The 21,658-nt window shown below is 42.8% G+C and overlaps 1 protein-coding gene across 2 annotated transcripts in view; it reads left to right on the forward strand.

Annotated features, from left to right (window-relative positions):
• The window catches only part of LOC137637386 (protein cereblon-like), an 839,981-nt gene that overhangs the window by 117,706 nt on the left and 700,617 nt on the right, over window positions 1-21,658 (forward strand). The gene's annotated exons all lie outside the window — the stretch shown is intronic.

The following is a 21,658-nucleotide window of genomic DNA, read 5'->3' on the forward strand; positions in this document are numbered from 1 at the left end:
ACTTGTCAAAGAAAAGGGGGGGGGGGGGGGGGCATGTTCCGGTTCAGGCCTATTGGTCAGGACCTGAAGGATACCTCCCCATCATTCAGGCAGGCTTAGGGGCCGTAGTCTGGCCCCTCTACAGATCCTACAGTTCCTGCCGAGTCGCTCCGTGCGCGACGACTTCATGGTACTAGCGTATTCCAACCAGCAAGGGACGCATTTTCATACCTTCGCATCTTGCAGTAGAGATACTGAGATGATCCGAGGCCCTCTCAATACCACTATCGGCTCGCTCATTCCGGGCAGAGGAATGTTCTCTCCGACTATCTGAGCAGAGCCTCGCAGATAGAGAGTACCTGGGGGTCTTTGGCCTATAGTAACCAGCAAGTCCTGGCCTGGGGGACCTGATCGCGACAGCCTGGAACTTCAAGCTTCCGCTGTTCTTCCCCCCAGTCTCAGACCCCAATACTCTTTGGCAAGATGCTTTCCGGTGACGGTGGGACAACATCGACGCCTGCGTCTTCCCACCATTGTTGTCTGTTGAGAATGGGTCTCAACAAGACCAGGTTGTGTGTCAACCTTTCGATGGCCCTGAGAGCTCCACTGTGACTATACGCAGAACGGTTTCCGGACCCTCTGCTTCCCCTGACGGAACTCCCGGGAGAGCTTCTTCCACGGCACAGGCTACTTAAACAACCACACTACAACATCTTTCACGAGCCGTTGCATCGCTTTGGCTTCACGCCTGGAGACACTACGCCGCCTCCTCAAGAAGAGACAACCCGCTACGGTCGCGGAGCGGAGGTCGCGTCACCTGCGATAGTCATCCGCAGGGGTCTACCAGGCGAAGTGGAGAGTCTTCTGTGGTTGGTGTCGTGGGAGAGATACCTCTTCCCTTGAGGCCTCTTCTCCAGCAATAACGGAGTTATTGCTTTTCGGCGGGAGGAAACTCTTTTCCGCTCTCGGCAGTGAAGCCTATCGCTCAGCCTTTCCCTGGCCTTCAGGCTGGAAGGAATAGACTTTTTCCTTCTCGCTGGACCTTTCTTCGCTCATGCGAAGCTGCGAACGTCCCTGCCCCCAGTCGGAGTGAGACCTCCTCCATGGAGCATGGTTAGGACTCTTTAGTCCCTTAAGAGATCTCAAGAACCATTACATCAGGCCTCTGATCGTATTCCGTCTTGGGGGACGGTGCTCCTGCTCACTCTGGCCTCGGCCAGTGTGTAAGCAATCTTCATGGTCTCGTACGACTCCGCCCTTTCAAGAGAATAGGGGAAGGCAACATTCAGGTTCGCTCCTGAGTTGTTTTCTAGACTCAGAATCTTGGAGTCCCGTGCCTTCGGTCCGACTCCTTCAAGATTTTGAGTCTCCATTCTGTATCAGATGACCCAAAAATCTTCTCCTTCCTGCCAGTAAAGGAATCGAGGGGTTATCTTTGAGAACAGCTGCAGTTTGTCCTCACGTGCAGCCGGGTTGGGAGCACAGGGAGGACACGGGAGAGTCACCAGTATACCTCTTCAGCTCGGACTCAAGGACATTCATCTCGACCTGAATCCAGACCCTCCCCCGTCACTTCGCCCTACAGCACGATGTCGGATACATCGCAACGTCCCTCGCCTTCGAGTAGAACTACTCTGTGACGCAGGTGCTACAAGCTGGAGTCTGGAAGCGTCTGATGACCTTCGTAGCCCGCTTCCTGCAGGACGTAACCCACAGGAGTATCGATACGTTTCTATCGCTCTGTGGTGGCTACACAACAGCTGGTCTAATCTCAGGCTCCTTTTTGGACAGGTAGCAGAAGGTTGAGGGCATTGTTATCAGGTTTTAGTCTGCATGAACGAAAGAAGTATGTCTGGCCCTTACTTCTTTCTTCATCATTCCCTCCACTGGAGAAGCAGCATCCTGGTCTCTGCATAGCTGACCTCAAACCTCTGCAGGTAAACCATGCTTCCTTGTGTTCTAAGTATTTAGTCAATACTGTACTGTCGCGTCCCCCATACCCTGACGAGGTGGTATTGGGAACGTCCTAACCCAGAATTCCTTCTGGAACTCCAGGTCAACTGCCTAGGACGGGTCACGCTTTCTTCCTTCACACACAAGCTTATGTAGGCCACACGTTCCCTTGCGGAGCAAGGAAATTGTGAGGTGCAGGGACTCCTTTTCTCGAGTGTTTCTCACTCGGATTCTGAGTCCCCGGGTAAAGCCAAAGCCAGTATGGCTGGGGACTTTCCACCCTTCCTAAGGGGTAAGTCACCCAATGTAAATAGCGTGGTTTGTATTTCGGTTACGGAACAAATGACAAATTCGGAGATAATTTGCATTTTTCCTAACCATACAAACCTTAGCTATTTACACATATTTGCCCGCCAGCCCTGTCCCCCAAGTCAAGTCCTACCTCTAAGTGAAGTGAGACATTTCACCGGTGTGTGAGGGAGGGAGGGGTAGCAAGCTACCCCTCCCCCTACCCCTGCTAACTAGCGCGGGGTAGGAAACCCTCGTTAAAATCTAATGGCTCGTCATTTCAGCTACGCCGAAAGTAATACCCAATGTAAATAGCTAAGGTTTGTATGGTTAGGAAAAATACAAATTATCTCCGAATTTGTCATATTTTGTATCGTAACTCTTAGCAGAGCGGATGTGATTACCTTATAGGAATTCAGTCTGTCTTCGTGATGAAGTCACAGTCATGTGACGTAATCCGCTTAGTATGACTTGCATTATATGAATTATTTTCTTTCTTGCAAGAAATTTTTAGAATATTAGCTTTCTAAGCATAAGTATGTTTATAATGTAGGGAAATATATTATTTTCAAGTATATATTTGTCCTATTAGTATATTTTGCTTAGTCAATTTTCGATTTAGAGTTTTCTCGAGCGTACAGTACAGTCATTTTACACTCGTAGTACGACTAAGGGAGATGTCAGATATTAAACAATCATTTTTGTTTCACAATAATTGTATCGCTATTTAATATTTCGCTTTTGAGAATACTAATAATATTCATATATCCTATTGTATTTTCATTCTGGCCCTTGACTAAAGAGAATATTCTCTCGCAACGGGCAGATCTATTATGATCTAATGTGAAATAGTTTAAAGAGCTAGTGTTCAATGGCACATATAATGACGCAATGCAGTCAAGCTACGATAAGTACTGTTAACCCTCGTTTATCGCGGTAGATAGGTTCCATACCCGGCCGCGACAGGTGAAAATCTGCGAAGTAGTAACATCATATTTACCTATTTATTTAACATGTATGTTCGGACTTTTAAAACCTTCCCTTGTACGTAGTACTGTTAACAAACTACCCTTTAATGTACAGAACACTTAATGCATGTACTACAGCACCCTAAACTAAAACAGGCACAAATATTAAAGGCGATTTTATATCATGCGTTTCCTAAACACCTAAAAAGCACGATAAAAAATGGCAACCAATGTTTTGTTTACGTTCATCTCTGATCATAATGAAGAAACAAACTCATTTAGTGTACACATATATGTACAGTGAACCCTCGCTACTTCGCGGTTCGACCATCGCGGATTCACCACTTCGCGGGGTTTTCCCATAACCCATATATATATACATATCGCGGATTTTCCGGAAAATTCGAAAATACCGCGAAATCTGAAGACAACCAAATACGATATTTTGTTACCTGTAATTCCATTAAATTAGTAATATCTGCTCTTACTGATTGTTCATTGCATTACATATGATATATAATTCAGCACAGAAAGAAATAAAACACGAAAAGAGAATGTGATCATACGATAATTCAGTACGTAGTAAAATTAAATCGAACATGAAACGCAAATCAGATGCAGTCATACCATATTAGAATGGTGTGTACTGTAATGGATGTGCTTCTTTTCCATGAATCTTTTGTATGTATACGTACGTAGTACAGTACTGCATCCAATAATATTCTTTGTTGCAAAAATCACAATTCGAATACTGTAAGCGTACGAGAGAGAGAGAGAGAGAGAGAGAGAGAGAGAGAGAGAGAGAGAGAGAGAGAGAGAGAGAAAGAGAGAGAGGCGTAAAATAGCGTACGTAAATTTTTATTATTATTGTTATTATTATTATTATTGTTGTTGTTGTTAATAAAATTATTATTGTTATTATTATTAATCATTATTATTATTATTACTGTACAGTATTATTATCATTATTTATTATTATTACGGTATTGTACTTAATCTACGTACGTTCAGTGTGCGCGGGACATCTTCTATGAGTAACCAACGCACCATAGTACTGTATAAGACGGGTTGTGATTGGTTCAAGCGCTGATAGATGACGAATCAAAACTCAAGTTATGTTATCTAGCCTGTGATTGGTGTTTTGCCCGCATCTTCTACCCGCAGCATCAAAGTTCTCGCGGGGCTGGATCGTTCACTTTCTCTTTCCGCGTATTGCTGAGTAGACGTTCTTAAGTTTGTGAAGTTTAATCTGTGCTGTGTGCGACTGTTTTAAGTTGAACTTTTTGTTGAACTTTCTGTTACAATGCCTCCCAAGCGTTCTGCTTCTAGTAAGGCTGGTAGTGAGCCTAAACGCCACCGAAGGATGATGACGATAGCTGAGAAGGTTACGCTTCTCGACATGTTAAAAGATGGTAGAAGTTACGCGGCCGCCGGCCGCCATTTTGGCATCAACGAATCCACCGTTCGCTACATCAAGAAGGACGAGGCAAACATTAGAAAGACGGCTGCAATCACCTTTAGCAGATCAGCGAAGCGAGTCGTTACAACGCGTAATAAAACGATCGTACGCATGGAAGGTGCTTTAGCTGTGTGGATTGCCGACTGTCGGAAGAAGAACATAGCGTTGGATACGAACACCATCCGAACAAAGGCTTTGAGCTTGTATGAGAATTTTGCGGCAAAGGAACCTCATGACGACGATGGCGACCATGCTGAAGAAGATGATGATGTAGATGAACCTCAACCAGGGACCTCCACTGATTCCCAGCGTCAGAAACAACGTTTTTCCGCCAGCAAAGGATGGTTCGCGAAGTTTCAGAAACGCTTCGCCCTGAAAAGCGTTTCCCTGCATGGGGAGTCTGCTTCCGCTGACACTGCCGCCGCTGAAACTTACGTGAACCAGACTTTCAAGAACATTATCGCTGAAGGTGGATACAAGCCGGAACAAGTGTTTAATATGGATGAAACCGGCTTGTTTTGGAAGAGAATGCCGTCGCGAACTTTCCTGTTCAAAGAGGAAGCCAAAGCCTCTGGCTTTAAGGCATTCAAGGATCGCGTTACTCTCGTGATGTGTGGCAATGCTGCTGGATTTTTGTTAAAGCCAGGGCTTATTTATAAGTCGAAAAATCCTCGCGCTTTGAAAAATAAAAATAAGAATCTCCTTCCCGTGTACTGGATGCATAATCAAAAAGCATGGATTACGAAGATGCTGACCTCCAACTGGTTCCACCAGTGTTTCATCCCGCAAGTCCATGAATATCTCTTAGAGAAGGGCTTGCCATTCAAGATCCTTCTCCTTATGGATAACGCTGGTGGACACGCAACTGACCTGTCGCGTGAGGGCGTTCAGGTTGAGTTCCTGCCACCCAACACCACGTCATTAATTCAACCGATGGACCAGGGGGTTATCAGGGCGTTCAAGGCCCTCTACACGAAGAATACCTTGGCGGACCTCGTTGCGTGTGTGGATGCTGCCCAAGATGACGAGGATGAAGATTTCAACTTGAAGGCGTACTGGCGGCAGTACACCATAGACACGTGCCTGCAGAATATTCAAAAGGCACTTCAAGAGATGAAACCTGCAACCGTGAATGCGAGCTGGAAGAAGCTGTGGCCCGAGATTGTTTACGACGACAAGGGATTTACTCCGTCGGAAATCCAACACTCTGCAATACGGAAATCTGTGCAGTTGGCTGCCATAATTGGAGGTGACGGGTTTGGCGACATGACGACTGAAGACGTCGACGAGTTGTTGGACTGCCATTCCCAGCCCCTAACTGACGCAGACCTCGAAGACCTGACGAAATCGGCAAGTGAGGAAGAGAGTGAGGGTGCCCAGGAAGAGACCCAAGAAAATGTCGAAGAAACGGGCTTAACATTAGAACGGCTTGCCAAGTTCTGCAACCATATGAAGGAGGCGAAAGAAATGTTACAAGAGTGGGACGAGGATATGGTTCGCTCGATGCAATTCTCAAATAAGGTCGATGACATCATGACTCCCTACAGGATGCTCTTGGATCGAAAAAAGAAGCAGCGGCAACAACTTCCGATCACAATGTTCTTCCAGCCTCGCAAAAAAGAGCCAGTTCCTCCTGCTAGTACGCCTTCGGAAGAAATTGAAGAAGTTGAAGAGGTGTCCCAGGAAAAGGCACCTCCGTCTGAAGAGACGTAAAATACTATCATTGACTGCACAGTAGAACACATCATCAGCTTCATCATCATCATTTCTACTGTGCAGCAAATTCATCGCCATCGTCATTCAAGTTTTTCTTGAACTTCTTTTGTGGTGAGTACAGTAACAATCTTTATTTTTTACTTTAACCTGGTTTATAGTTTAGTAATGTACGTACTGTATGCATTAAGTTAAAGGGAAGGTTTTAAATGTCTACATGTTGTAACCTATCATATTTTTTTTGTTTAAAATTTACATTCGTACGTAAAACAATCTCTCTCTCTCTCTCTCTCTCTCTCTCTCTCTCTCTCTCTCTCTCTCTCTCTCTCTCTCTCTCTCTCTCTCTCTCTCTCTCTCTCTCTCTCTCTCTCTCAAATTGTTTTCCTGCTTTGCTACGTACAAGTACTGTATAATTTATATTTGTAAGGTAACATATTTTGTAAATGCTTTTACTGTAAATACTGTATGTACTGTATCATTATTTATCACTATCATCATGCGCGTTAAATGCCTTGTTTGTTCTGAGCGTGGTTGTTTACTGAGCGTACACGCCGTCGTTTCAGGCGGCGTCATAAAGAAAAAGATTTCATTTGGAAGTCCTAAGAAAAATACGTAAACTAAAACATTGGTAATAAAAAAATCAACATACAGTACTGTATAATCAATATAATCGATGCAAAAACTAACCTATACATATATGTGTACACTAAATGAGTTTGTTTCTTCATTATGATCAGAGATGAACGTAAACAAAACATTGGTTGCCATTTTTTATCGTGCTTTTTAGGTGTTTAGGAAACACATGATATAAAATCGCCTTTAATATTTGTGCATGTTTTAGTTTAGGGTGCTGTAGTACATGCATTAAGTGTTCTGTACATTAAAGGGTGGTTTGTTAACAGTACTACGTACAAGGGAAGGTTTTAAAAGTCCGAATATACATGTTAAATAAATAGGTAAATATGCTGTCACTACTTCGCGGATTTTCACCTATCGCGCCCGCGTCTGGAACCTATCTACCGCGATAAACGAGGGTTCACTGTATAGGTTAGTTTTTGCATCGATTATATTGATTATACAGTATGTTGATTTTGTTATTACCAATGTTATACTTAATTTTTCTTAGGACTTCCAAATGAAATGTTTTTCTTTATGACGCCGCCTGAAACGACGGCGTCATAAAGTACTGTACGCTTAGTAAACAACCACGCTCAGAACAAACAAGGCATTTAACGCGCATGATGAAAGTGATAAATAATGATACAGTATTTACAGTAAAAGCATTTACAAAATATGTTACCTTAAAAATATAATTTAACGTATCTATATAAAATCATACAGTACTGTACAGTACATATTGTACGTAGCAAAGCAGGAAAACAATTTACGAGAGAGAGAGAGAGAGAGAGAGAGAGAGAGAGAGAGAGAGAGAGAGTGTGTGTGTGTGTCTGTGTGTGTGTGTGTGTGTGTGTCTGTGTGTGTGTGTGTGTTTTACGTACATAAATGTAAATTTTAAACAAAAAAATAATGATAGGTTACAACATGTAGACTTTTAAAACCATCCCTTTAACTTAATGCATACAGTACTAAACTATAAAACAGGCACAAATATTAAAATGTTAGAATATTAAAGTAAAAAATAAAGATTGTTACTGTACTCACCACGAAAGAAGTTCAAATAAAAACATGAATGATGATGGCGATGAATTTGCTGCACAGTAGAAATGATGATGATGAAGCTGATGATGTGTTCTACTGTGCAGCCAATGATAGTATTTTACGTCTCTTCAGACGGAGGTGTCTTTTCCTGGGACACCTCTTCAACTTCTTCAATTTCTTCCGAAGGCGTAGTAGCAGGAGGAACTGGCTCTTTTTTGCGAGGCTGGAAGAACATTGTGATCGGAAGTTGTTGCCGCTGCTTCTTTTTTCGATCTAAGAGCATCCTGTAGGGAGTCATGATGTCATCGACCTTGTTGGAGAATTGCATAGACCGAACCATATCCTCGTCCCACTCTTGCAACATTTCTTTCAACTCCTTCGCATGGTTGCAGAGCTTGGCAAGCCGTTCTAATGTTAAGCTCGTTTCTTCAACATTTTCTTGGGTCTCTTCCTGTGTTTCACTCTCTTCTTCACTTGCCGATTTCGTCAGGTCTTCTAGGTCTGCGTCAGTTAGGGGCTGGGAATGGCAGTCCAACAACTCGTCAACGTCTTCAGTCGTCATGTCGCCAAACCCGTCACCTCCAATTATGGCAGCCAACTGCACAGATTTGCGTATTGCAGAGTGTTGGATTTCAGCAGGTGTAAATCCCTCGTCGTCATAAACAATCTGGGGCCACAACTTCTTCCAGCTCGCATTCACGGTTGCAGGTTTCATCTCTTGCAGTGCCTTCTGAATATTCTGCAGGCACGTGTCTATGGTGTACTGCCGCCAGTACGCCTTCAAGTTAAAATCTTCTTCCTCATCATCTTGGGCAGCATCCACACACGCAACGAGGTCCGCCAAGGTATTCTTCGTGTAGAGGGCCTTGAATGCCCTGATAACCCCCTGGTCCATCGGTTGAATTAATGACGTGGTTTTGGGTGGCAGGAACTCAACCTGAATGCCCTCATGCGACAGATTAGTTGCGTGTCCACCAGCGTTATCCTTAAGGAGAAGGATCTTGAATGGCAAGCCCTTCTCTACGAGATATTTGCTGACTTGCGGGATGAAACACTGGTGGAACCAGTTGGAGGTCAGCATCTTTGTAATCCATGCTTTTGGATTATGCATCCAGTACACACGGGAAGGAGATTCTTATTCTTATTTTTCAAAGCGCGAGGATTTTTCGACTTATAAGTAAGCCCCGGCTTTAGCAAAAATCCAGCAGCATTGCCACACATCACGAGGGTAACGCGATCCTTGAATGCTTTAAAGCCAGAGGCTTTGGCTTCCTCTTTGAACAGGAAAGTTCGCGACGGCATTCTCTTCCAAAACAAGCCGGTCTCATCCATATTAAACACTTGTTCCGGCTTGTATCCACCTTCGGCGATAATATTCTTGAATGTCTGGTTCACGTAAGTTTCAGCAGCGGCAGTGTCAGCGGAAGCAGCCTCGCCATGCAGGGAAACACTTTTCAGGGCGAAGCGTTTCTGAAACTTCGCGAACCATCCTTTGCTGGCGGAAAAACGTTGTTTCTGAGGCTGGGAATCAGTGGATGTCCCTGGTTGAGGTTCATCTGCATCATCATCTTCTTCAGCATGGTTGCCGTCGTCGTCTTGCGGTTCCTTTGCAGCAAAATTCTCATACAAGCTCAAAGCCTTTGTTCGGATGGTGTTCGTATCCAAGGCTATGTTCTTCTTCCGGCAGTCGGCAATCCACACAGCTAAAGCACCTTCCATGCGTACGATCGTTTTATTACGCGTTGTAACGACTCGCTTCGCTGATCTGCTAAAGGTGATTGCAGCCGTCTTTCTAATATTCGCCTTGTCCTTCTTGATATAGCGAACAGTAGATTCGTTGATTCCAAAATGGCGCTCTGCGGCCGCGTAGCTTCTACCGTCTTTCAACATATCGAGAAGCGTAACCTTCTCAGCAATCGTCGTCATCCTTCGGTGGCGTTTAGGCTCACTACCAGCCTTAGTAGAAGCAGAACGCTTGGGAGGCATTGTACAGTAGGATTTAACAGAAAGTTCAACAAAAAGTTCAACTTAAAACAGTCGCACACAGCACAGATTAAACTTCACAAACTTAAGAACGTCTACTCAGCGATACGGCGTAAGAGAAAGTGGCCGCGAACAGAGGCTGGAAGCTGGAGATGCGGGCAAAACACCAATCACAGGCTAGATAACAAAACTTGAGTTCTGATTCGTCATCTATCAGCGCTTGAACCAATCACAACCCGTCTTATATGATGCATAGGTTACCAACTCAAAGTACAAAATACCGTACGTACAGTATTAATAATAATAATAATAAATAATGATAATAATACAGTAATAATAATAATAATAATGATAATAACAATAATAATTTTATTAACAACAACAACAATAATAATAATAATAATAACAATAATAATAATACAGTAGCTTTACGTATGTTATTTTATTCTTTTGTAGGATGTGTGTCTCTCTCTCTCTCTCTCTATCTCTCTCTCTCTCTCTCTCTCTCTCTCTCTCTCTCTCTCTCGTACGCTTATTCGAAATGTGATTTTTGCAACAAAGAATATTATTGGATGCAGCTACGTACGTATACAAACAAAAGATTCATGGAAAAGAAGCACATCCATTACATTTGTAGTACTGTACAGTAGTAGCCATCAGCAGCCTTACACCATTCTAATATGGTATGACTGCATCTGATTTGCGTTTCATGTTCGATTTAATTTTACTACGTACTGTATACAGTACAGTACTGAATTATCGTATGATAATAGTGTAATACAGTAATGATAATAATAATAATAATAACAATAATAATTTTATTAACAACAACAACAATAATAATAATAACAATAATAATAATACAGTAGCTTTACGTATGTTATTTTATTCTTTTGTAGGATGTGTGTCTCTCTCTCTCTCTCTCTCTCTCTCTCTCTCTCTCTCTCTCTCTCTCTCTCTCTCTCTCTCTCTCTCTCTCTCGTACGTTTATTTGAAATGTGATTTTTGCAACAAAGAATATTATTGGATGCAGTACTACGTACGTATACATACAAAAGATTCATGGAAAAGAAGCACATCCATTACATTTGTAGTACAGTAGTAGCCAACAGCAGCCTTACACCATTCTAATATGGTATGACTGCATCTGATTTGCGTTTCATGTTGGATTTAATTTTACTACGTACTGTATACAGTACTGTATTATCGTATGATCACATTCTCTTTTCGTGTTTTATTTCTTTCTGTGCTGAATTATATATCATATGTAATGCAATGAACAATCAGTAAGAGCAGATATTACTAATTACAGTATTAATGGAATTACATGTAACGAAATATCGTATTTGGGAGTCTTCAGATTTCGCGGTATTTTTGAAATTTCCCGAAAATCCGCGATATGTATACATATATGGGTTATGGAAAAAACCCGCGAAGTGGTGAATCCGCGATGGTCGAACCGCGAAGTGGCGAGGGTTCACTGTAATACTCTTGTCAATCGTTTTTTTGTTTTCACAATTACTGGTATCGTTATTTTATATTCGATTTTGAAAATACTAATATTAATCACATATACTATTGTATTTTCTTTATAGCCCTTGACGAAAGAGTATAATCTCTCGTAACGGGTAGGTCTATTAAGATCTAATGTGAAATAATTAAAAGTGCTAGTATTCAGTGTCAGTGCAGTGGTGGGTGCATTCGTTCGTGTCCATCATAATCCCAGCCGGGGACCTCTTCCATGCTCCCCAACCCCTGGGAGAAGGAATGTCGAAAGGCAAAAGGACATGACAGACCTTGATTAGTGAACGAACGTCCCCTCGAACGATCATGTTAACAATGTACAGATCGCTCCATCTTAATAGTAAAAGCAAGGTTAAAATGTATGCGTCTTCATCGGACGCAAAAATCGCGACGTGGTTGGAGCCAACCACTACGTTCTAAACCACGCAAGAGACGTATGTCTCCTAATAAATCCTCCTGCAGCGACTGGTGTTCACCGGAGATTTTCCTTTCAGTTTACGTCAGTACACGCTCCTTTTCTGCCCCCAGATTGGGAAATGTCACAGGGTCTTTCCCCTATTAACCACCTGGACTGACGCTAATGCTATTGACAGACGCAGACGCCGGTCTGGTCTCGGGGGGGGGGGGGGGATCTCTCCCACAACAATCGATACACGATTCAGATCGCGCACAAGGCGCGCTAGAAGTATCGACAGTTGACGATACCTCTCAGCGATCACTACATAGTTCAGTTAGAGCACACAACGCTCATTATGTCTCTGATTTGTCAGAATTAAAGAGGTCTATTTCGTCTCTGTTGACGCTTACGATTCTCGGGCACAAAAAATACACCTAAAAGAATCTAAGCACAGCGATAGACCAAGAAAACGGTCTTCCGATAGTATCGGACAGCATAGTTCTCCGATACTCAGCAACGCTTCCTCCCAGCAATCAGCTCGCGTTGCGGCAAGCGTTAGGACGGACGCATGCGGCAGTCTGGTCTCTTCCTCACGGCAGTCGCAGACACCAGTCTGGTCTCTCCTTCACGGCAGACGCAGACGCCAGTCTGGTCTCTCGGGAGAGATCTCTCACAACAATCGATACATACAAGTATCGACAGTTGACGATACCTCTCTGCGAAACGCTCCCTCGCAGCGATCAGCTCGCGTTGCGGCAAGCGTTAGGACGGACGCATGCGGCAGTCTGGTCTCTTCCTCACGGCAGTCGCAGACACCAGTCTGGTCTCTCCTTCACGGCAGACGCAGACGCCAGTCTGGTCTCTCGGGGGAGATCTCTCACAACAATCGATGCATAGAAGTATCGACAGTTGACTATATTCAGCAGTCTGGTCTCTCCCTCACGGCAGACGCAGACACCAAGGCAGACACACACGCCACGGCGGACGCAGCAATCTGGACGCATGCAGCAGTCTGTAAACTCACGGCAAAGTGGATGCATGCGGCAGTCTGGACATATACTGGACGCATGCAGTCAGGTTTTGTCACACGTCACCGTAGACAAACAGTTGTCTCTTCTTTGCGATTGACTGGACGCGCTTCCTCACGGCTCGCGGCAAACTCACGGCATTCGGGACTCATGCATTAGACTGATACCTCTCCGGCAAACATACAACAGTCTCAATCTAGACCCATGATGGACTCATATGGTCGGGACTTGTCCTCGCAACAGGATAGACAAGTTTTTTATCTCTCCTTCGCGATTTTCTGAATGCACAACTAACGCTCCCTCGCTTCACGCTGTTGACATACAACATGCTGAACGCATGCTGGACCCCTGCGTTCATAGATTTTCCCTTACATGGGTTTACAGATGTTGTTGCTCCCTTACAGCATGATGATCTTATGCTAGAAGCACGAGAACCTGTCTCTCCCTCGAGGCTTACAGTACTTAAACGTGATACTTCTTCGCAACTGGACGATATCCTTCACGAGATTTCTTCCAGACAAGATGAATTATTTTTGGAAGATAATAACCGTCACAATGACGAGGTTTTGTCTCCTACTCATTCGAATCAGGGAATCGATGTTCCATTTGCCGAATTAGAAGACGAATCTCAGGATTCATTACAGTCAACTGATTTAGAAAAAAAAAAAAAAATATGGTTCTGGCTAATGGGTTAAGAGAGTTTTCTCAACTCTCAACCAATGGACGTCCAAGAGAAAGGTTCTAGGGAATGCCTCCTTTTTCTTTTCCTCACTCAGGTCAACCATGAGCAAGTTGTAGTTTGTGGTCCAATTTTGAAATGGACCATCGGCTGAAGTAAACTTTTAGACAAAAGTCTTCAGTTTTATGGACTGGACTCTCGGAACTCTCGCAGAAGCTACAGACCCTAGGAACAAGGCTCAGATGCATCTGTTTGCCTGTTTGGTTAAGGCCTGGAGCGATGTCCCCATCGAACTTTCTGCCCTTTGCATGGCAGGAGTTCTTTAAAAGAGAACTCAGAGGATTGCGACTGGAGATCAAACTCGCAGATTCTCAAGACAACAAACCGAATAAAAAAGTGAGACGTTTTATGCCTCCCATGTCGTCTATACCCCTAGATCTGACAACAATCCACTCAGGAGACAAGGCAGCAGCTCTTTAAGAACAAGTGAGCCTTATGCTGTCAGAATCATTCATAGTAATGTAGAGGACACCTCCTCGGAAGGGTTTTTACATCATACTTTTCCTAGTTCCGAAACACTCGGGGGGTATGAAAACCTGTTCTGGACATCAGTCCATTGTACACATAAAGGGAGAAAGGTTTCTTCTTTGTACCTGGACGACTGACCACTCAGAGCAAAATCACAAGTAAAGTGTCTGGAGGCTCTTCAAAGGTTAATGCCCTTAACGCAACAGTTAGGTCTGATAGTAACCTGGCCAAATCTCAACTAACACCCTCACAGAATTTAATTTTTCTGGGGATGATAGTCGGTTCAGTTCGCGTTCAAGGCGCTCCGGAAATGTCGCAAGGACTTTCCCCTGGTGGTCACCCGGCAACGGTTGACGATCCCTCGCAGCAATCAGCACACGGTTTAGTTCGCGCAAACGGCGCGCTTCATGTGTCTGGCCTGTCTTAACTAGAGAAGTCGATTTCGTCCCTGTTTGATGCATACAATTTGCGACAAAGATCTATGGATAGAGTCTCAGAGGAAATGACACATAAGTATCAAAGAGCTAGTGGCCATTCACCAAGCCCTGATTACTCACTCCATAGAAAGGGAGAATAACGTCAGGAGGGATCTTCTCAGCAGAAGGCAAGTTCTTACTGCAGAATGGACCCTACATCACAAGGTGTGCACCAACCTTTGGATGATTGTGGGGTCAACACTCGATAGACCTCTTCGCCTCACAAATGACATAGAGGTTGCCGGTATTTTGCTCTCCAGTACCAGACCAGGAAACAGTCGCACTGGATGCTTTTCTTCTGAACTGGGAAGGTCTAAACATGTACTCTGTTTCTCCATTCAAGATCCTGGACAGAGTCCTGAAAAGATTCAGGGATTTGGCCAATGTCCGCATTTCCATGATAGCTCCTTTTTTGGTCTATGAGACATTGGGTTGTGGAGATGATGGAGTGGCTGGTAGATACCCCCAAATCATGAACACTAATCTGATGGGTACATATTTAGGGTGCGGTGCAGGAATAATATATTTTCCTCTACCAATACCTCTATAGCAAATATAGCAGAGTTTTCTGTTGTATCTACGTACAAAAGAGAAGCTAGCTATGCCTTGCATCAAGGGTTACCTCAGCATATTAACCTCTGTCTTTCGTAACCAACACTTTGGCGTGTCAGGTAACAAGGATCTCTCAGATCTCATTAGATCTTTTGAGACAACCAAGAGGAAGGACAATCCAACCTCCTCGTGGAACATAGATGTAGTCCTGGCCTTTTTAACCTCAAGTAGATTTGTACAGTTGGACAAGACATCTTGGAAGTATCTTACCAAGAAGACTTTTTCCTAATTTCATTGGCTTCAGTCAAAAAAGTAGGAGAGTTAAAAACCATCAGCAAGAAGATGGGCTTTAATGAAGACAATGCAATTTGCTCCCTTCAGCTAGGCTTTCTTTTCAAAGACGAGACAGACAGCCTCTGATGCTCAGTTAAAAAGCCCTCTTTGTCTTTATCAAGAATACCCTGGCTTTTTTCATTAAGGATTTAATAAGGGAAACTCTCCAAGATTGTGAGTAAGAAGTTCTCCCTATCCTTAAGGTAAAACTACACGAGGTTAGAGCTGTAGCAATTTTTATAACTTACAAACACAATAGGTCAATGAAGTCAATTTTGGAGCCTACTTTCTGACGAAGTAAATCAATCTTCACAGACTGCTATCTCAAAGATATCCAGACCCAGTATGAGGATTACTATTCCCTGGGTTCGTACGTTACCTTCATTTCTTAGTTGGAGAAGGGTCTACTGCCTCTTTCCTATAACTTATTATATACCCTTGCCTTTTTTTTTTTTTGTACTTGTTCATAGGTTGTTTGCGAGGGTTGTCGCAGCCTTCCGTCAGTCTCTGATGCAAGTCAAGTTAGTTTTAATGCGTTCACAGTTTGTCTGTGAGGCTTGTCGCAGCCTTCCGTCAAACTGGGATGCAAATCAAATTAGTTTTAATATGGAGTAGATGGTCAAAATCAGTATCCTTGGCTATGCCAGGTTTGCAAGGGTGGTGGTCTAGCCACTCTAAGGGTCGTGGACCTTGTGGCAGCCCCAAGAGATTTTTCAGCCCCCTGAGTGGATCGCTGAGTCTCTTAAGGAACGCAGGCGAAATGAGGCAGTATCATTGTGAAGCCAGCTTCCTTATCAAGTTGTAATGCCAGAATCAGTATCCTTGGCTATGCCAGGTTTGCAAAGATGGTGGTCTAGCCACTCTAAGGGTCATGGACCTAGTGGCAGCCCCAAGAGACTTTTCATCCCCCTGAGTGGATCACTGAGTCTCTTAAGGAATGCAGGCGAAATGAGGCAGTATCATTTTAAAGCCAGCTTCCTTATCAAGTTAGAATGCCAGAATCAGTATCCTTGGCTTTGCCAGGTTTGCAAGGGTGGTGGTCTAGCCATGCTAAGGTCGACGACCTTGTGGCAACCCCAAGAGACTCTTACAGCCCACTGAGTGGATCGCCGAGTCTCTTTAGGAATGCAGGCGAAATGAGGCAGTATCATTGTGAAGCCAGCATTCATATCAGGTTAGAACCAGATATTTAGTACTACTATTGTAGTTTTTAATGATTATATGAATTCCCAAGGGGATGAGGCTTTCAACCCTCCTCCAACTGTGTGAATCAGCTATAGCCTATATATGTAACTACCAGGGAAGTTACATATTTAAAAATGGTATTTTTATTATAAAATAAATTTTTAAATATACTTAACTGGTAGTTACATATATAAAAGGGCCCTCCCTCCTCCCCTCTGAAAACAGAGACATCAAATTTCTGAAGATGTTGGGAATGGTTCTAATAACCTACGAGTGATGGCGCTCATGTATGACCACCTTCTGTCATGGCGGCGATCGCCACGAATTTTGAATTTCTGTCGTGCAGCGTCGAAACGCGGGATTTAAGCTATATACAGTGAACCCTCGTTTATCGCGGTAGATAGGTTCCAAACCCGACCGCGATAGCTGAAAATCCGCGAAGTAGGGTCACCATATTTACGTATTTATTTAACATGTATATTCAGACTTTTAAAACCTTCCCTTTACGTAGTACTGTTAACAAACTACCCTTTAATGTACAGAACACTTAATGCATGTACTACAGTACCCTAAACTAAAACAGGCACAAATATTAAAGGCGTTTTTATATCATGCGTTTCCTAAACACGCCAAAAAGCACGATAAAAAATGACAACCAATGTTTTGTTTACATTTATCTCTGATCATAATGAAGAAACAAACGCATTTACACATCTGTGTATAGGTTAGTTTTTGCATCGATTATATTGATTATATGTTGATTTTGTTATTACCAATGTTTTACTTAATTTTTCTTCGGACTTCCAAATAAATGAAATGAATGCCATTTATATAATGTTTTTCTTTATGATGCCGCCTGAAACGGAAACCTTCCATTCGTTTAATGTACGCTCCATCTTCGATCGTAATAAACAAACGAAGGCATTAAACGCGCAGAATGAAAGTGATAAATAATGATATTAAAAGCTTTTAGTAAATATGTTATTACAAATATTATTTACCGTATCTATATAAAATCCTACATACGTAGCAAGGCAGGAAAACAATTTTTTTTTTTTTTTTTTTTTTTTTTTTTTTTGGTGTTCAATCAACAATAACAAACTGCCGCTAATGACCGAATGATAATTTACGAGAGAGAGAGAGAGAGAGAGAGAGAGAGAGAGAGAGAGAGAGAGAGAGAGAGAGAGAGAGAGAGAGAGAGAGAGAGAGAGAGAGAGAGAGTTGTTTTAAATGTAATAAACAAAAAAATATGATAGGTTATAACATGTATAATCAGACTTTTAAATCCTTCCGTTTACGTAGTACTGTTAACAAACTACCCTTTAATGTACAGAACACTTAATGCATGTACTACAGTACCCTAAACTAAAACAGGCACAAATATCTCTGATCATAATGAAGAAACAAACGCATTTACACATCTGTGTATAGGTTAGTTTTTGCATCGATTATATTGATTATATGTTGATTTTGTTATTACCAATGTTTTACTTAATTTTTCTTAGGACTTACAAATAAATGAAATGAATGCCATTTATATAATGTTTTTCTTTATGATGCCGCCTGAAACGGAAACCTTCCATTCGTTTACTGTACGCTCCATCTTCGATCGTAATAAACAAACGAAGGCATTAAACGCGCAGAATGAAAGTGATAAATAATGATATTAAAAGCTTTTAGTAAATATGTTATTACAAATATTATTTACCGTATCTATATAAAATCCTACATACGTAGCAAAGCAGGAAAAATATTTTATTTCTTTTTTTTTTTGGCGTTTAATCAACAATAACAAACTGCCGCTAATGACCGAATGATAATTTACGAGAGAGAGAGAGAGAGAGAGAGAGAGAGAGAGAGAGAGAGAGAGAGAGAGAGAGAGAGAGAGAGATATAGTTGTTTTAAATGTAATAAACAAAAAAATATGATAGGTTATAACATGTATATTCAGACTTTTAAACCTTCCCTTTACGTAGTACTGTTAACAAACTACCCTTTAATGTACAGAACACTTAATGCATGTACTACAGTACCCTAAACTAAAACAGGCACAAATATGAAAATGTTAGAATATTAAAGTAGTATGAAAAAATAAAGGTTGTTACTGTACTCACCATGAAAGAAGTTGAAGAAAAACTTGAATGATGATGGCGATGAATTTGCTGTATAGTAGAAATGATGATGATGAAGCTGATGATGTCTTCTACTGTGCAGCCAATGATAGTATTTTACGTGTCTTCAGATGGAGGAGTCTTTTCCTGGGACACCTCTTCAACTTCTTCCTGGGACACTTCTTCAATTTCTTCTGAAGGCATAGTAGCAGGAGGAACTGGCTCTTTTTTGCGAGGCTGGAAGAACATTGTGATCGGAAGTTGCTGCCGCTGCTTCTTTTTTCGTTCGAAGAGCATCCTGTAGGGAGTCATGTCCTCATCGATTTTGTTGCAGAATTGCATAGAACGAACCATATTTTCGTCCCACTCTTGCGACAATTCTCTCAACTCCTTCGCAAGGTTGCAGAGCTTGGCAAGCCGTTCTAATGTTAAGCCCGTTTCTTCGACATTTTCTTGGGTCTCTTCCTGTGTTTCACTGTCTTCTTCACTGGCCGATTTCGTCAGGTCTTCGAGGTCTGCGTCAGTTAGCGGCTGGGAATGGTAGTCCAACAACTCGTCGACGTCTTCAGTCGTCATGTCGCCAAACCCGTCACCTCCAATTATCGCAGACAACTGCACAGATTTCTGTATTGCAGAGTGTTGAATCTCAGCAGGTATAAATCCCTCGTCATCGTAAACAATCTGGGGCCACAACTTCTTCCAGCTCGCATTAACAGTAGCAGGTTTCATTTCTTTCAGTGCCTTCTGGATGTTCTGCAGGCACGTGGCTATGGTGTACTTCCGCCAGTACGCCTTCAAATTGAATGTTTCATCCTCATCATCTTGGGCAGCATCCACACAAGCAACGAGGTCCGCCAAGGTATTCTTCGTGTAGAGGGCCTCGAACGCCCTGATAACCTCCTGGTCCATCGGTTGAATTAATGACGTTGTGTTGGGTGGCAGGAACTCAACCTGAATGCCCTCATGCGACAGATCAGTTGCGTGTCCACCAGCGTTATCCATAAGGAGAAGGATCTTAAATGGCAAGCCCTTCTCTAAGAGATATTTACTGACTTGCGGGATAAAACACTGGTGGAACCAGTTGGAGGTCAGCATCTTCATAATCCATCTTCCGTACACGGGAAGGAGATTCTTATTTTTATTTTTCAAAGCGCGAGGGTTTTTCGATTTGTAAATAAGCCCCAGCTTTAGCAAAAATCCAGCAGCTTTGCCACACATCACGAGGGTAACACGATCTTTGAATGCTTTAAAGCCAGAGGCTTTGGCTTCTTCTTTGAAGAGGAAAGTTTGCGACGGCATTCTCTTCCAAAACAAGCCGGTCTCATCCATATTAAACACTTGTTTGGGCTTGTATCCACCTTCAGTGATAATGTTCTTAAATGTCTCATTCGCGTAAGTTAGGGAAGCAGTAGTGTCAGCGGAAGCAGCCTCGCCATGCAGGGAAACGCTTTTCAGGCCAAAGTGTTTCTGAAACTTCGCGAACCATCCTTTGCTGGCGGAAAAACGTTATTTCTGAGTCTGGGAATCAGTGGATGTCCCTGCTTGAGGTTCATCTAGTACATCATCTTCGTCTTCTTCAGCATGGTCGCCATCGTCGTCTTGAGGTTCTCCCGCCGCAAAATTCTCATACAAACCCAAAGCCTTGGTTCGGATGGTGTTCGTATCCAAGGCTATGTTCTTCTTCCGGCAGTCGGCAATCCAGACTGCTAAAGCACCTTCCATACGGACGATCGTTTTATTACGAGCGGTAACAACTCGCTTTGCTGACCTGCTAAAGGTGATGGCAGCCGTCTTTCTAATGTTCGCCTCGTCCTTCTTAATGTAGCGAACGGTGGATTCGTTCACTCCAAAATGGCGGGCTGTGGCCGCGTAACTTCTGCCTTCTTTCAACATATTGAGAAGCGTCACCTTCTCAGCAATCGTCATCATTTTTCGGTGGCGTTTAGGCTCACTACCAGCCTTAGTAGAAGCAGAACGCTTGGGAGCCATTGAACGCTTGGGAGCCATTGAACGCTTGGGAGCCATTGTAGGGGTTAAACAGAAAGTTCAACAAAAAGTTCAACTTCAAACAGTCACACACAGCACAGATTAAAGTTACACAGTAACGTAGCAGCATCTTCCCGGCGAGAGAGCGGCAAACAAAGTGGCCGCGAAAAGATGCTGCGGATCGGAGAAGCGGTCAAAACACCAATCACAGGCTAGATTACAAAACTTGGGAGCTGATTCGTCATCTATCTGCACTGGAACCAATCACAGTCCGTCTTACATGCTACGCAGTAGTTACAAATTCAAATACAAGGTACTATATACAGTATGCTTTACGTACGCTATTTTACGCTTGTTTTGTTGTAGGATATGTACGCTTATTCGAGATGTGATTTTTGCAACAAAGAATATTATCTGATGCAGTACTATGTACGTATACATACAAAAGATTCATGGAAAAGATGCACATCCATTAAATTTGTAGTAGTAGCCATCAGCAGCCTTACACCATTCAAATATGACAAAGTCAGACTGCATCTGATTTGCGTTTCATGTTCGATTTAATTTTACTACGTATACTGAATTATCGTATGATCACATTCTCTTTTCGTATTTTATTTCTTTCTGTACCGAATTATATGTCATATGTAATGCAATGAACCATCAGTAAGAGCAGATATTACTAATTATTAATGGAATTAACAAAATATTTGGGTCTTCATATATCGCGGCTATTTTCGAAATTTCCGGAAAATCCGCGATATATGTATATAAATTACATGCGTTATGAAAAAAATCCGCGAAGTCGTGAATCCGCGATAGTCGAACCGCGAAGTACCGAGGGCTCACTGTATATG

Source organism: Palaemon carinicauda, unplaced genomic scaffold, assembly GCF_036898095.1.
Source record: "Palaemon carinicauda isolate YSFRI2023 unplaced genomic scaffold, ASM3689809v2 scaffold7, whole genome shotgun sequence".
NCBI lineage: Eukaryota > Metazoa > Arthropoda > Malacostraca > Decapoda > Palaemonidae > Palaemon > Palaemon carinicauda.